The sequence below is a fragment of the Geospiza fortis genome, unplaced genomic scaffold (assembly GCF_000277835.1).
Source record: "Geospiza fortis unplaced genomic scaffold, GeoFor_1.0 scaffold95, whole genome shotgun sequence".
Lineage (NCBI taxonomy): Eukaryota > Metazoa > Chordata > Aves > Passeriformes > Thraupidae > Geospiza > Geospiza fortis.
In genome coordinates this window covers 4,982,501-4,996,893 of record NW_005054333.1, presented here as the reverse complement: position 1 = coordinate 4,996,893, position 14,393 = coordinate 4,982,501, and the positions used below count along the sequence as shown (strand labels likewise).

General features: G+C 39.8%; 1 protein-coding gene across 1 annotated transcript in view; it reads right to left on the bottom strand.

Annotated features, from left to right (window-relative positions):
* Positions 1–14,393, bottom strand: part of IGF2BP3 (insulin like growth factor 2 mRNA binding protein 3) — an 87,874-nt gene that overhangs the window by 39,557 nt on the left and 33,924 nt on the right. Inside the window, exons 2-3 of the mRNA XM_031057621.1 lie at positions 3,408–3,459; positions 3,251–3,314 (exon numbers count right to left, since the gene is read on the bottom strand). The gene's annotated coding sequence lies outside the window, so the exon portion shown is untranslated. The remainder of the gene's footprint in view (positions 1–3,250; positions 3,315–3,407; positions 3,460–14,393) is intronic.

The following is a 14,393-nucleotide window of genomic DNA, read 5'->3' as shown; positions in this document are numbered from 1 at the left end:
AGGGACTGATATTGGGACAAGGGGGATTGTCTTTTGGCAAGCACGTCCCAGGCTGCCTCAGCACCTGCATGCAGCTGCTTGGGTTGCGCAGGGTGAACCACGGGGTCCAGGCTCTGTCCCTCAACCCTCTCCTCTCTTCCAAATATTCCACAACCCACAACAACATTCAGTCATTGCCTATGCCTCAGCAGTGCACAAAAAAGCCCTCTCCAGTTTCTGGGAAGGAGAGCAGCAGGGGCAGTTTGAGAACTGGAACAAATCTCTCCTCCTCCCAAGTGCTTGGAGGAGGGGAGAGGGAGAGGGGAGGAGGGATGTGGTGTCAGACCTGGTAGTGCCAGCCTTCTCTTTGCTACTCACAGTGCTAGAGAGCAAAGGGTGGCTTTCCAAGGCCCACACATTGCTCTGCACATCTCTCCACAATGCTCCTGGGCTGCCAAAAAGTACCAGATCTGCCATGCTTGCTCCCTTGCTCTGGGGTCACAGAAGCAGCATCCTGCTTTTTCTGACAAGACAGGCTGTGCCTCTCCAGCTAGGAAAGAGGCGGCACCACCACAACAGGTCAAAGACATAGACCTCTGTCCCAGCTAGAAGTCAGGAACTATGCACATCTCAGATTTTGGGTGCTGTGTGCTCTAAGACTTTTTTTCAAAAAGACTGCAGCAATCTTCAGTGTTTTCATTATCCAAGTTAATTTTGGATGCAGACCTGAACTGAACATGCCACAACTGTAGTACCAGCCTAGAGGTAAAAACCTCTTCTACAACCACTTAGATTTGCAGGACAGAAGGCAGCTTAGTTTCCCAGCTGGGTGAAGCCACAAGTGTTATTCAAAAGTACTGTCCTGCAAGCAATGCATACCACACTTGCTTAGAACTGCTTATCAAAAGTATCTCCAGATTGTGTTACAGCACCCTCACACCTCACACTGCCAGTACTCACTCCAAGAGTCATGGCAATGTCATGCAGATATCCTGCAGGGAAGTATCCAACTTTGCATGTTCTGTCAGCCAACACTACTGTGAGGTTAGTGTGAGCATTGCAAAGAGTACAGCTGAGGTGCAGTTAGATCCAGGGACCCAATGTATGTGGCAGCATTGAAAACTTCATGTCATGGTGTTTGATCCAAAAGCCATGGCAAAGCACCATTTTTCCTAAAGAGCTGAATTCCAAAATACAAAGCTTGTTACCTGCTGCTGACTCTTTGCAGCCCTAAACAGCTTTTGATAAAATCAGTTCTTGTTACTGCATGTCCTTCCTAGGATGACCAGCACTGCCTTTATCAGCTATCAGCACTTGCACGCTGCTCCCGCTCCACTGCCATCCCCCACAGCCAGTTCCAAGCAGCAGAGCTAGGTCAGGTCTGGGAAAATCATTTCACTGAAACAGTCACTGTGGAAAACCTCCTCACATGCAGGTCCTGTAGTGAGCCTTCATTCCAATCCCTCACATTTTTTTTCCCTAAAATTACCTTGATCTAGACACTTCTCCTAGGGGTTTCTAAACAGTTGCAAGGTCACCTCCCAAACTCAGACAATCTGAGATAACATTTTTTGTACATAATATGGACTCATCTGCTTAGAAAACCCGTGTCATGTGAAACCATTCACAAATGCAAATCAATGCTCCTCCACCTGTTCCCTACCTGTTCCAAGGAACCAAACTGCCATCATTCAACCTGTATTGCTTCAGCTCCCCTACAACACCCATGCTGCATGCTAATTTGCCTGCTTCAAACTCAAGAGGTTCTCAGTTAGTGTCACATGGTTTCTTATGAAAAAGAAAAAAATATCATCTTAGACACTTCTTCACAGTCTTTGCATTTCCCAGCATTTCCTTGGGATTGACCCTAAAATTTAGCACTTAATGTTGGGGAAGAAAATGTTGTTTTTGTCTTCAGAAGAGAGTGCACAAGTCCGAAAACCCACATCACAGACCACAGCTCAAAAAATATATTATACTTCTTTCTATGATATTTTTAGTACTTCCTTATATTTTCAAAGGAGAAATTGGCACATGTAGTATTAATCTGTAACACTGCACCATGAGTTTTTTCAGAACTAGAAATACAGCCTTTCTTAATTGCTATGCAGCAGAATCAAAAGCAACAGAAGAACCTGAAGGACTTGTTAGAACAATTCAGGTTTTGGGAAAAGTTAAACAGTGAATTCAAGGAAAACATCATTTCCTTTGGCTCCAGCATACACAGGAGATACCACTGACACAAGTTTCCCATCACATTTGTTTATAATACATTTACAAGTAACCTAATGCTTTGAAAGATTAAATACATGTGTTGCATTCAAGTTACGCACAGATGATAATTGCTTAATTATATGTACAAATATTATTTCATTTGTAATTTCAAATTAATGCATACCATAAGCACACCCTGCATCTTAACTGCGGATTTTAGTTTGCCACAAGGTGGCAGAAATTTCAAAGTTAAAATAGATTGTGGTAGGCTATTCCATGAGTTTGGTTTTGTTTGACCTGCTATGACTAGAAAGAGAGGAAGTAAATATGTGTCACCAGGTTAAAACTTAAGAACCACACAAGTCCTTTTTTTGTGGTAGAGAAGAAAAATTAAACTTTTAGCATGGTATGTAATACAGATTTTAAAAGGAAAAGTATGCACAAACAATGATTAGGTAAAACATTTAAAAACATTTAATATCTAGATTAAAAGTTCTCAATTACTGAAGATATAGGCAAGCATAAAGTAGGTGGTCTAAATTTCAAAAATACCAAATAAATTATTTTAGGTATGCATATTATGCCCTTTGTGTGTTGGAAGCAGCATTAAATTTTCTAATAAAAAAGTCCTGTATTCTGGTTAGCAGTTACATTTTCTTCCCCATGTTATTTGTGCTATGATTGTTTGTTAAGAAACAGACACAAAACAATGAACACTGCAAGAGGGCATTACTAAAACATGGCTAAAAAAATCATTAAACAGTAATTTCTATCCTCTCCAACTGGAAAATTAACTTTCTGCTATCCCAAATAAAACAAGTTTCTTAAATTTTTAAATTTTTTGAAATTATTAATTTACTTTTTATCAAAATGAAAGAAAAGCTGATTTTAAAAATTGTTAATTAAGGCGAATTACACCAGACTTTCTTAAAAGTCAAGTCTTAATTTGCTGTTAAAATGGTGACATGATCAGAAGCAAAATCGCATGTAAAGTCACAACAACATGAACTCCAAAATGCAAGTTAGGTGACAGGAACAACTAAAAAAAGATACTTACTGTCTAGCCTGGTCCTTATTGCCATATGTTACGTTTACAACTGCAGTCTCCGTGTCAGTGTTCACTAGAAAGGAAAATGCAACAAAAGGAGGGTAAGTTCAGTGTGCACTCACTTCCCACTACAAATTTTAAAGCAAATTGAGAGTAGAAACAGTACCTTGCTCACAGTTCTCCACAGTTCCATACTGAGCTAACAAACTATCCAGCACCTATAAGAGGTAAAAGAAATTACAGATTTAAATTTCAAAGCAGATTAACAAAACAAAAAAGCCTCTAAAAACCACCAGAATCTTTTAAATTATTGTAGAAGACTATAGATCATTTAAGACAGCCATTCCAATAAAGAAGATATTATTATTCCAGGAAGAACAAGCATACATTGCTTTTTTTCTCTCTCATGTCAGAAAATCTGCATTTAAAATTTCATTAATGTGAAAATACAAAGTACAACTTCAGGAAGGCACACTGCAGTGTATATTCTGTATATTCCAAACCTTGAAAATAAACCTTCCAGTCACCTGTTCTCAGAGTGGGCTAAAGCAGAGGCTGAAAGAATTAGGGAACAGCAAATCTGAAATAAAACTTTCTCCATGTATAACAAGAACATATATCTATCTTTGTCCCCGTTTGGAGTTATTGGGGTTTTTCCTCCCAACACACTTTGGTTGTACATAAAAGTGTTATTCTCCTCCTTAGTGGGGAATTGTCTGTGTGGAGAAGGTAACAAGAATAACCAGGACATGAAGAGCTGTTTCACAACTATTTTGACAGATTTCTCAAAGATCACCATGCCAGAGGAACCACTCACAACAGTATCTTCACCATTATTTGAAAGTCACAATTAATTTTTCCTTCAGTAGAAAGCTAGGAAGAAACAGGTAAATGTATGTGACAAGGGGCAAAAGAAATCTAAATTAAGTAGTTGTATTTTGCATAGTTTTATTCTTGTCAAATGGAGGATGAAGAAGAGGGAAATACACGAGCTTCTGGGGAAAAATCAGGGTGTCAGAGTATTCCAGTAAAAGCATTAACACACCCACAGTTGTACCACATCTAAAATTCACATGGTATAGAGTTTATTTTCTTCCTGGTGAGAAATAATATTGCAGAAAATGGTGACTCTGGCAGTAACTAGCACAGACATAAGTGCAGCAGCATTTTGGTGTATTGCATCCTAACATTTTGTCTCCAATTTAATTGATACTGGAAAAGTTCACGATTTACACCAAGAAGTGAAAAAGTAAGCTTGCACTCCGTTCTGTAACCAAAATGACATTTCTTCAGCTCACCTCTTAAGGGGAAATGTAAGTAAGAAAGGGAGGAAACCTCTTAGGGAAAGGAAGAAAACAAGGAAGCGAAGATAAAGGAAAGCAGTAGGCATAAAAAAGCATCTGTGCCGCTTCCCTTTGCTATAACCAGCAATCAAGTGTGCACAAACCCACAGTCCCTAAAAATGTAAAGATGTAAAATTCAGACTACATCTTCATGAGATTACAATTCCTAAATTATAATCTATCAATCTACCACATACTTTTACTATAACTGTATTTTATATGCCAAACCCACAGAAAATTATATCAGTGCAATTTCCACTCTTTACCACCTACTAAAGTTTAAACTGCACAGAGATGTTTCAAAGGTAACATTTCAAACCAGGTATTTAAAAGGCAATTCAGTGCTCACTAAGTTTCAGCAATGCATTACTGCTTCTAACTGCAGAATTTCCCCATCCTTCTTGTAGAGACTCTAGTAAGTTTTCTTGGCAAGAGTTTTGTTTCCATAGACAAGTTGCTAATTGTCCTCTCATTCTACAAGTAGAGATTAGCCTAGTCTGAGAGTTTCCCTTTTCAATCCCCTAAAAAATAATTTTTCTCTTGCTTCTCGTATCTGACAATTGGAATCTAAGTGAATGTTTACACTGAAATTTGCTAAATATTACTGAAGCAGAGATGCTCCAGGGGATTAAAATAAATTAAAAGTCTCTGGAAGATCCTTTTAAGACAATTAAAACACTGGCACATATGAGTGGGAGAGTTGTGAGGTCTTGCAGGTCTGCAGCTGTACCTCACACAAGCGAAGAGAGCCACAGCATGAGATTAGAGGAAAACCTTCTTCCACAGACTGCTTAAGGGATCCACTGAAACCAGTGGGTGAACAGAATCCCAGGTGGGGTCAGGGATTTAAAAGAAGAAAAGCAAAGCCTTTCCTGGCTTAGAGATCCTTTCTAAGATGTTTAGCTGAAATAAGATAGCAAAGAGTTCATTAGTCTGATAAAGCAATTCCTTTGTCCCTACAGTATGCCAACACCTGTGCTGCTCTACGCCGCAGACCGTGCCACAACATGAGCAAGTGTGCTTAGCTGTTATGTTTGAACTGTGCAGACCACCAGCTCATGGCCCCCAAAGCTGCAACATTTCAAAACAATTTCATTTTCAGCCTTATTCATACAGGCAGAGCAGTGCTAGAATTCCAAAGGTACCACAACAGTGTGCTTCGTAATAATAAATCAGTACTTTGTAACGTATTTCTATATTAAACTTATATTCTGGGCTAAGCATACCTTTCTATTGTGACCCACATATTAAAGTCACCATCTTCACTAAGAAAAGAAATTCTTTAAAGCTGAATCCACACAACTTTTAAAAGACACATTTTCTCTAAAAAGTACTTTCAGCATGTTTGTGATCAGCCATCAGAAACTTCTCACCACACTATCCCTTGCATCTGCTCCCAGGAGCCTAAGAACTCCAAGGCTGCTTTGCTGTTAATGCGGAGGAGCAGCCCAGAATGGCATGTACAGCATCACACCCCTCTCCAGCAGAAGTTCTCCACTTATGCTGCTCCTTAATCCTCTTCTGATCCATTTCAGTCAGAGACAGTGTCCATCTGGGCTTTAATCCAAGTGATTTGGGTTCCCATGTTTTTAAAAGAGTTGCTTTACTCAATAGATTTATGAGAAGTTTCCTCAAAGGATTGGAGCTTGCTTTAACCAAAATGAGAAACAATCCTCTTTGGTCAAAGACGCTTGCTCTCTACAGCACTGTTTCAGGAAAAACTTGAATTTTCATCACCATCAGCCTCATGCAGCAGGACTTTAAGTGTGATCAACACTGCAGAGGTAGCCTTTTAACTAAAAATGCACTAGTACAAAAGTTTCAGCAGCAGCTGGGGTATGTGTGTGTGTGAGGAGCAAGCTTCATGGGTGAGAACACTTTTAACTGAACCAGCTGATCCAGTTGGGAAAAGTCATTGCAGTCATATTCAAAGCCAGATCCTCTCTTGCAGCTCACTTTCAAAACACAGAACTCAATTCCTGCCCGTGTTTCTTGCTTTACATGTATTTACTGCAACAGTCAGTTTCTATTCACATCTTTCATTTCTTCGTATGTCTCTCACTATCTTTTCCCTCTCCCCAAATTTCTCTCTCTAGCCCAAAGCCCATAGTTCTGCTGCAAAACAAACATGTTTTGTTTGAGCTGCTCTTCCGTAACACTCTTCTAGTACAGCCTTGTTGGGCAATCAGAACAAAATTCAAAGCCAAGTTGGTGGTGCAGCAGCAATTCTGATGAGCAGCTGAAAAGTTTATTTGTACAAATATTTAATCTAAGCTAGAAAAAAAAAGGTCTTTCCTTTTCTTGAGCTCTCCTTCTAGCAGTTGTCTAAATTGGGTCTCCTGCTCTTGTTATAGCACAGATGTCTCTCTCACAAAAAGCTGCAGTCTTATACTGTGGACTTTCATTCATCAGGCTCTAAAAGCCAATTCTGACTTCATTATAAACAGCATTACCCTACACCAAGCCCCACAAATCAAGGCTGCTTTACATGGAAAAAAAAGGAAGGAAACATTACTCTTCAGTGAAACCGAGAGCTCGATGCACACGTTAAAATACCGCAGTTCTCGTACAGATTTCACAGGTTTAGAGGTAGCACTTTTGAACAAATCAGAGCAGTTTTCTGCACTTTCAGAACAGACTATTTTATACACATCATCTCATAGTGCTGTAGGACTTCTGCTGTACACTGTAAGGAAATTAGTCTCAAGACATCTGGTCTGTAAGCACAGTTATCCATACTGTTTCTCTCTCAGACATGCACTTAGCGACAGGAACGTCACAGTGGTGCTGGAGAACCTGAAGTTATTTTCTCCTCTTGTGTAGACCAAATCCATTAGAACACCACCACCACCCCCTTGTTTCCATGACTCCTGTGTCATGTTGACAAGGAATTAAAATTAGACAACACAACTGAAATCATAAATAGCAGAGGCTAAAAGAGACAGAAGTATTAGGGCAATTCAGTTGAAAAACCACACAGAAATGTTTGACTGCAAAGACTTTGAATGTATAATGTGATTTAACAAATAAACAATTTTGATTTAATGGAGGTGAGGTGTGAAGGAAAACAAAAGAGCCAGGTAAGGAAAGGAGGATGTGGGTGGGTAAGGAGCAGTGCTGATATCACAGATACTGAGCCTGGCTGAACCACCAATGCCAGCTGAATACATTCTTGATATACCTAAGTCCACAAACAAACAAACAAACAAAAAAACCACAAAAAACCACACAAAAAAACCCAACAAACAAAAAACCACCACAAAACAACAACAAAATGATCACCATAATGCCATTTTCCATTAATTATATTAATTGAGCCTAACAAGTCTGATGTGGCCCCCACCAGGCCCTGGTGTACTAGAATTTGCAGTGCAGCAGGAGCAGACCTGGCATTTTGTGAATTGGAGGTGTGATATTACCTTTGCAGAGGTGCTGCTCCTCTCACAGCCACATCAGCTGCCAATAACTGACCATGGCAAAAAGGATCCTCAAAACACCTTCAGTTTGGCATTATTTTTGGTTGGTAGAAAAAACCAATATTCCCAACAAGGATCCCAGCTAGCATGGCTTTACAAGGAAAATGAAACTGAAGAAGACCCTAATAAATTCCTGAGGGTTATTTTTGAAAGGTATAACTTGGATAATACTGCATTACCTGAACGCAGACTGTGGTGGACAGGTGAACTCTGCTCCAGGTGACCCAGTGCATCTCCCAGCCTGGGCAGCCTCTCTGCATCACTGCCACCCCTCCACACCCCAAACATAGTAACTTTGTCCATTTTCACCAGAAAGGTCAGGGCATGCTGGTTTCTTGTAAAGGCAAAGCAGCATGGACATGGAATACCCAATTCAGTCTGCCAGGACAGTTATTTTTCCAAAACCTTGTGAAGGCATTAGAATAGGCAAAGCTAGTCTGCAATGGCTCAATGCACTGCAGCGTGTGGTGATGGTGTTTTTCATCTTGTAGGCCCTCCAAAACCCAGTTTACTGTCTCATGAAACCATGACCATAGTCTGGAAGAATCAGAAAAATAAGCCTGGAAGCTGCTGAAGTCATTGTTTGCACACACCAGAAAGGCAGCGCCTGAAAACAATAACTCTGGCTTATTTACCACATCCCATACAAACCCTGGAGTGAATTCTTCTCCTGGGAACTTACAGTTATATCCAAATGTTCAAAACTAATAATAAGTTTACCCTATAATACAATTCTGTTTAGGTGGCATTACCAGGGTTTTAAGAATGTAATGCCGAACCACAGAGAACAAAGAAAAAATTGTCAAAGGAACTACTAATTGAGTGACCAATTTGGACACCAAGGGCTTGATTTTCCATAGTGCTCAGCACGTCTGTGTGTTCAAAGGGCAGCTTCAAAGCCACTTCTGGTAGTAAGGGGAACACGGCACTTCTGCAGGAAGGACCTCAGGCTCATCACAAGACAAGCTGGAGGCACTGTTAGCAACTAATAGCAACTTCTGCTTAGGGAGGGTAGCCCAGCACCAGAGACCAGAACGTGCAGGATTCAGTTTGCCATGGCAACAATTCCCCTTAACCAAAAGGGTTTGTCTTCCTCAAAGCCCTCGACTTGCTACCAAATTAAGAAAGTGTGTGGTGAATAACTGGGTCACAGCTTTTATGGACTGCTCATCTCCACTGCACAAGCTGGACTAGTTGGTGACAGCAGAGCCACCCTCTGGCCCCAGCCAACATCCCTCCCTACAGTGCTAAGAGCAAACACCAGGTCTCCATTTACCTTGCTGTCACTGTAGGACTTCTGAAATGCTCAATTAAAAGAAATAAGGAGGTAAGGGATGTTGTGCACTATTTCAATTTCAGTGTTTTGAATTAAGCAAAACATAGAAAGCAACTGAAAATAGGTCTCAGGTAGAGCATCATGTGCAACTGTGAGTACATCTATTATAACTCACTCCACATACCACATGTGTTTAAGCATTTCCAGATAATACTGCCGGACCATTTAAATTGTATATACACACACAACGCTGTTTATATTAAAAAAAGGTAAAGGAAAGATAGGGCTAAATGCTTTAAAACCACACTAATATGAAATAACATTTAAAAGTACGTGCCTTGAATCCGCTAAGTCAGAAATTGCCTAAAGTATAATTACTATGATTTATCAATAGAAGGTTTGTTTCTAAAAAAAAAAGGAATCCAAGTATAAGCAGGAATCCAACAAGCATAAGCAACATGATAAATCTTTACAGATAAGATCAGTATCAAAACTCCCTCTTCTTTTTTCTAAAAAAAAACACTCATACAATAGAAAAAGTCACTGAGAGAATATTCTAATAAAGCTCTGAAAATAGAAGAAATTTCAAAAGAAATTTTTGGGCTACAAAATTAGCCCAGGTGCTGAACACAGCACACAAAAAATTCTCATGTGCTTTCATGTTCCCACATTACACCCTAAGCTGGAAATAGTCTCTTTAATGTCTGATAAGGAAGAAAGATTAGTGTACATTATGCTAAAGATGCATGAGATGGAGAAAGAAAAATCATAGTATCAAGGCTGACAAATGGCATTAAATGGTCTGCAAGGCTAAAAAAAGTACTTGAGAAATGTTTAAGAGAAAAGCAAAAAACCTCACTTATTAGATGCATGGGTGGCCTCCTTCACAAAGAGATTAAAAGGAGCAGGATAATTCATTTTGGAAAGGAGTGAGAGGGAATATGATACAGGTATTATGAAATAACGAATCATGTAGAGATGGCCAAATTGGCAGCTTGTATTCACCCTTCATCTAAATTAAATGAAAACAAGTTTGAAAAACATAGAGAATAATTATTTATGCAACATTATCTGAATACAATTAAGCACCTCACAATATCTGCTACAATACTTAATCTCCCCTCTCTTCACGCTAAAAGTGTAACTTCAAGAGCAGTTTCAGATAACGCTGTAGTTTATGAACCAAGTTAACACTAATGTCAATGCTCCTGATTTAGGACCCATCCTTATTTCCAGAAAATTAAAAAGCACTGTCACACTGACTGGTCCTTAAAGGCAGGAGCTGCTGTTTTATGGAGCTAATCCCCATTCCCAGTAGCTCCTTGTGGGCACTGTTGGGGCCCCCTCCTCCTTGGGCAGACAGGCTACCAGGACATTTCTGCGGCTCGGCGTGAGGGAGGGATCACATGCCGGGCTGGCAGATGGGTGTTGTGAAACGTAGTAGGATGCAGCAGCAGCACTAGCTTGTGTTCATCTGCCTCCTCTCCAACTGGGGAGGCCAGCTTAAGCAGAAACACTCTTTGCTACTTCTACGATGTCATTTGTAGTTTGCCAAAGGGAAAGAAAAAAAATGTTTTAAGAGCATTACTACCCACTGAACACTCATTACCCAACTCTGATTAAATGATAGACTACACAAAAGCAAGGCAACCAGCAAATCTTAAAAGAATGTTTGGAAAAGACACTGGGATAAAGGATGATTTTTCTGCTTTACTCACGGGGCTATACCACGATGCAGTCAGTGCCTTATTGGCAGTTTTTGACACTTTCCTGTGAAGGCACCAAGCACTGGTCTCCATCAGGAGGGCTGTGGCTCAGCCTGGCAGTGCAAGCTGCCATGTCCTGCTCTAGGCCATGAAAACTAGAACAGAAACATTTATGTTTTTTCCTGTCCCCCTCAACCTTTCAGTCCTCTCAATTTTGCTACCTCCATGTCATTACAGAAAATGTGTTCTTTTTAATTGCGAGCTTTATCAAGGAAAATTTTATTTCTCCTATACACTTTATTCTCTTTTGTCTGTGTGTGCAAAAATAGCACTTTTAAAAGCTATTTTCTGTATCTATTTAAAAGTCTTGATGCCACTTCATTACTGCTCTACAAGGCTGGTGCTAGCCTGATATTTTTAGTTTCAGCACAATAATAGTTTGTGCATTCAAAAAATGCCTTCTGTAAAGCTGGAATCCTGCAATTTTAACAAATATCTGTCAGACTAAAAAAAAAAATCAATTTTCAAATCATCTTTTGGAACCTACCAACAATTACAAATTCCAAGAAATCTCTCCACAAGGGCACAGGCATAATTTCAAGAAGAGGCCACATGTATGAAAAGTGTTCCCTCTGGTACAGATATGACTGTGCTCTGTGGAAACAGAGCCAAGCCAGAGCTTGATACCAGGGAAATCTTTCCTGGGAAGGTTGTCCTATATTTTAACATTAAGAATTTTTGCTAAGATCTGCTTGCAACTATCCAAAAACGATAGAGGGAATCACAGAGGAAAATCCTGTAAAACGGATTTAGTTCACAGATTAATGCAGATAAAAAGGTAGCATATTATAACTCAGATGGAGATCACGTCTGAGACATCCCCTCTATTGTGCACAAGATGCAAAATGACAAGCTTTCAGGAAAAAGATAAGTCCTTAACAACCACTTCATGAATATCTCGAATCTCTTTATAACCAGGAAAAACTATAAAAAGATTGAAGCATTTTTCTGGAGCTATAAGATTTTCCTTCTCCCTTTTTGAGATGGTCGTCCATAGGATGCATGCCATGCCTTCGGCTTCCCAGCAGATCTACTGAGGACAGCACTGCTGTGGACCAGAGGTGTAGGTTTGGCCTCTAAGCAACGAGGCTCTGACAGACAAGAGGCTGCTGAAGGGAGGGAGCTGTTATTTGCATTTACAGAGGCTTACAGGCACATGGGTGCTGGATATCCTCATCCAAAACTTTCCCTGAAGCCGTCAGTGCGCACCATGTACTTCACCTCCCTAGATAGGCTGGCATGACAAAATTCCTGCCCCTGAGTGCAGACCATGTGTAGCTGTCTTGTAACTCACAGGGCAGCCCAGTTACCCAAGCAGTTGTAACACCTATACCTGACATTACACAGGTCAATCCCCACAGCTAGAGAAGATTTTTTTCCCTTTTTTTTTAAACCCACCTCTCCTCGTTTATGTGGCTGTTTCCAGGGAAAGGGGAGGAAAGAGGGCAACCTGACCTAGTCCCTACTGTGAGGGCTGGGCACTGAAAAAAGTAAGTGGAGAGGAGTTGCAGGCAAGACTCAAGAACTGAAGTCTGGGATCAAACAGAAGCAAAAATTATATACACTTTATAACGTGGAGTGATCCTGGTGGAACAAGTACACCACCTTCAAGTGCTTGAGTTACTTGAGCTGCAAAATTGAACTGAAATAAAATCCACAGTAAAGGTTTCCACAGCGCTAACAAAGAGATGAAAGCTTTGCAAACAACAACAATTACATGCTGTCTAAGCCTTCAGCCTCCAAAAACATGAACCTTGGAACAAAGGGGAAGCATAGGTTTTTTGAGTGCAGAAAATTTCTTGAGTAAAACACACAATGTAGTGGCTACCTAATCACTCAGTCATCAAAATTAGGGTGTACATATTTTAAACACTTAAAACTAAGTTACTAAAATCCCCCTTAAAGTTAAAGAAATATTATAATGAAATTTGTTAATCACAAATTCACCAAGATCTGTGAGATTTTCCAGTCTACCTTAAAGGGTCCCAGTATTAAGGCCAACTCATGCACTAATCTGACAGGTAAGGTTTAAGAGGATGTTTACAAATAGCCACAAATTTTTGAATGCAATTATCTAAACTAGAAATTAAGATTTCAAGAGATGCACTTTGTTAATAGCATTTGACCTATATGTAGCAAAACAAAACAATTCAGAATGTGAATGCTGAGTATTAGCTGACAGCTTATGAACTACGAATTACTTTTAAGAGTCAGTTGTGAAGAAGCAGTCAAATGAAGAGTTAGATCACTGGAATGATTCAAGGAAAAGGGCCACAATTAAATGAGTTAATTATACCTAGGGTGTAAGAGTGATCTTCACTTCCATCTACTTGCATTTAAGGCCTTCTACAAAGCAGTGAGCTTTCCATTTGCAGAATGTATTCAGTCCCCAGCAAGCTCTCAAATGTTGAGGCTTATTGTTCAACCACATTATTAATAAAATTAGAATGATTTCCCTAATTTTAAAGGGGAAACAAAAGAAATGCAATCACAAAGGAGGCAAGTTTACACTGTTGCACTCACTCTGCAGTAATTATTACTCTGTAGTTGTACAGATCTGAAAAAAAACTACCCTCAATCCTTACAAGCACTGGGATTCATAGAGGAAAAGGGGAATATTAAATAATGTGGATGATACAAGGTTTTGGGGTGTTTGCTGTTCTTTTATTCAGCAGAGCTGTCCTTTGCAAAAGTCATCCTTGTGCAAGGATCTGAGCAGTTTGGTTACACCAGACTAGACTGATACACTTGGTCTTAAGAAAAACCCACCAACACAAACCTGCTGGTTTCCAGAAGCCTGGACTCAGTTTTGATGCAACCTCCTTCTTATGCTCTGAACAGGCACTGCAAATATCTGAATAAGTGGCTCAAGTTGTGTTTCATTGCTGCTCCATAAGTAGCTGCACAAGCCATCCTCTGCTGAAAGTACTATAACTCTCTACAGCAATGTTTCCCTGAACATTAATAAAAACAATCTGTAGCAGTAAAATTTAAGAGTAAAGGTGAAGAATACTGCAGAGCATGGAGAAGTTAAATGCCATTTACCACTTTCACATTTACTGTACAACAAACTATGTTCCCTTGTCAAAACAACTCCTTCTCCTTAAAAAAACTTTAAATTTAAATTTTTTGACATTTAAAAAGCCAGCACTGTTTAAAATAAGGAAAGTAGGAGTGTAAATCCCAGTATACGCCTGTATGAATGCACACTTCATTCTGATTTTTCACTGATTCATAGCTAAATACTCAGCTCAACAGAAGGGGAATTAGATTTTTAGGCACTGAGGGAAA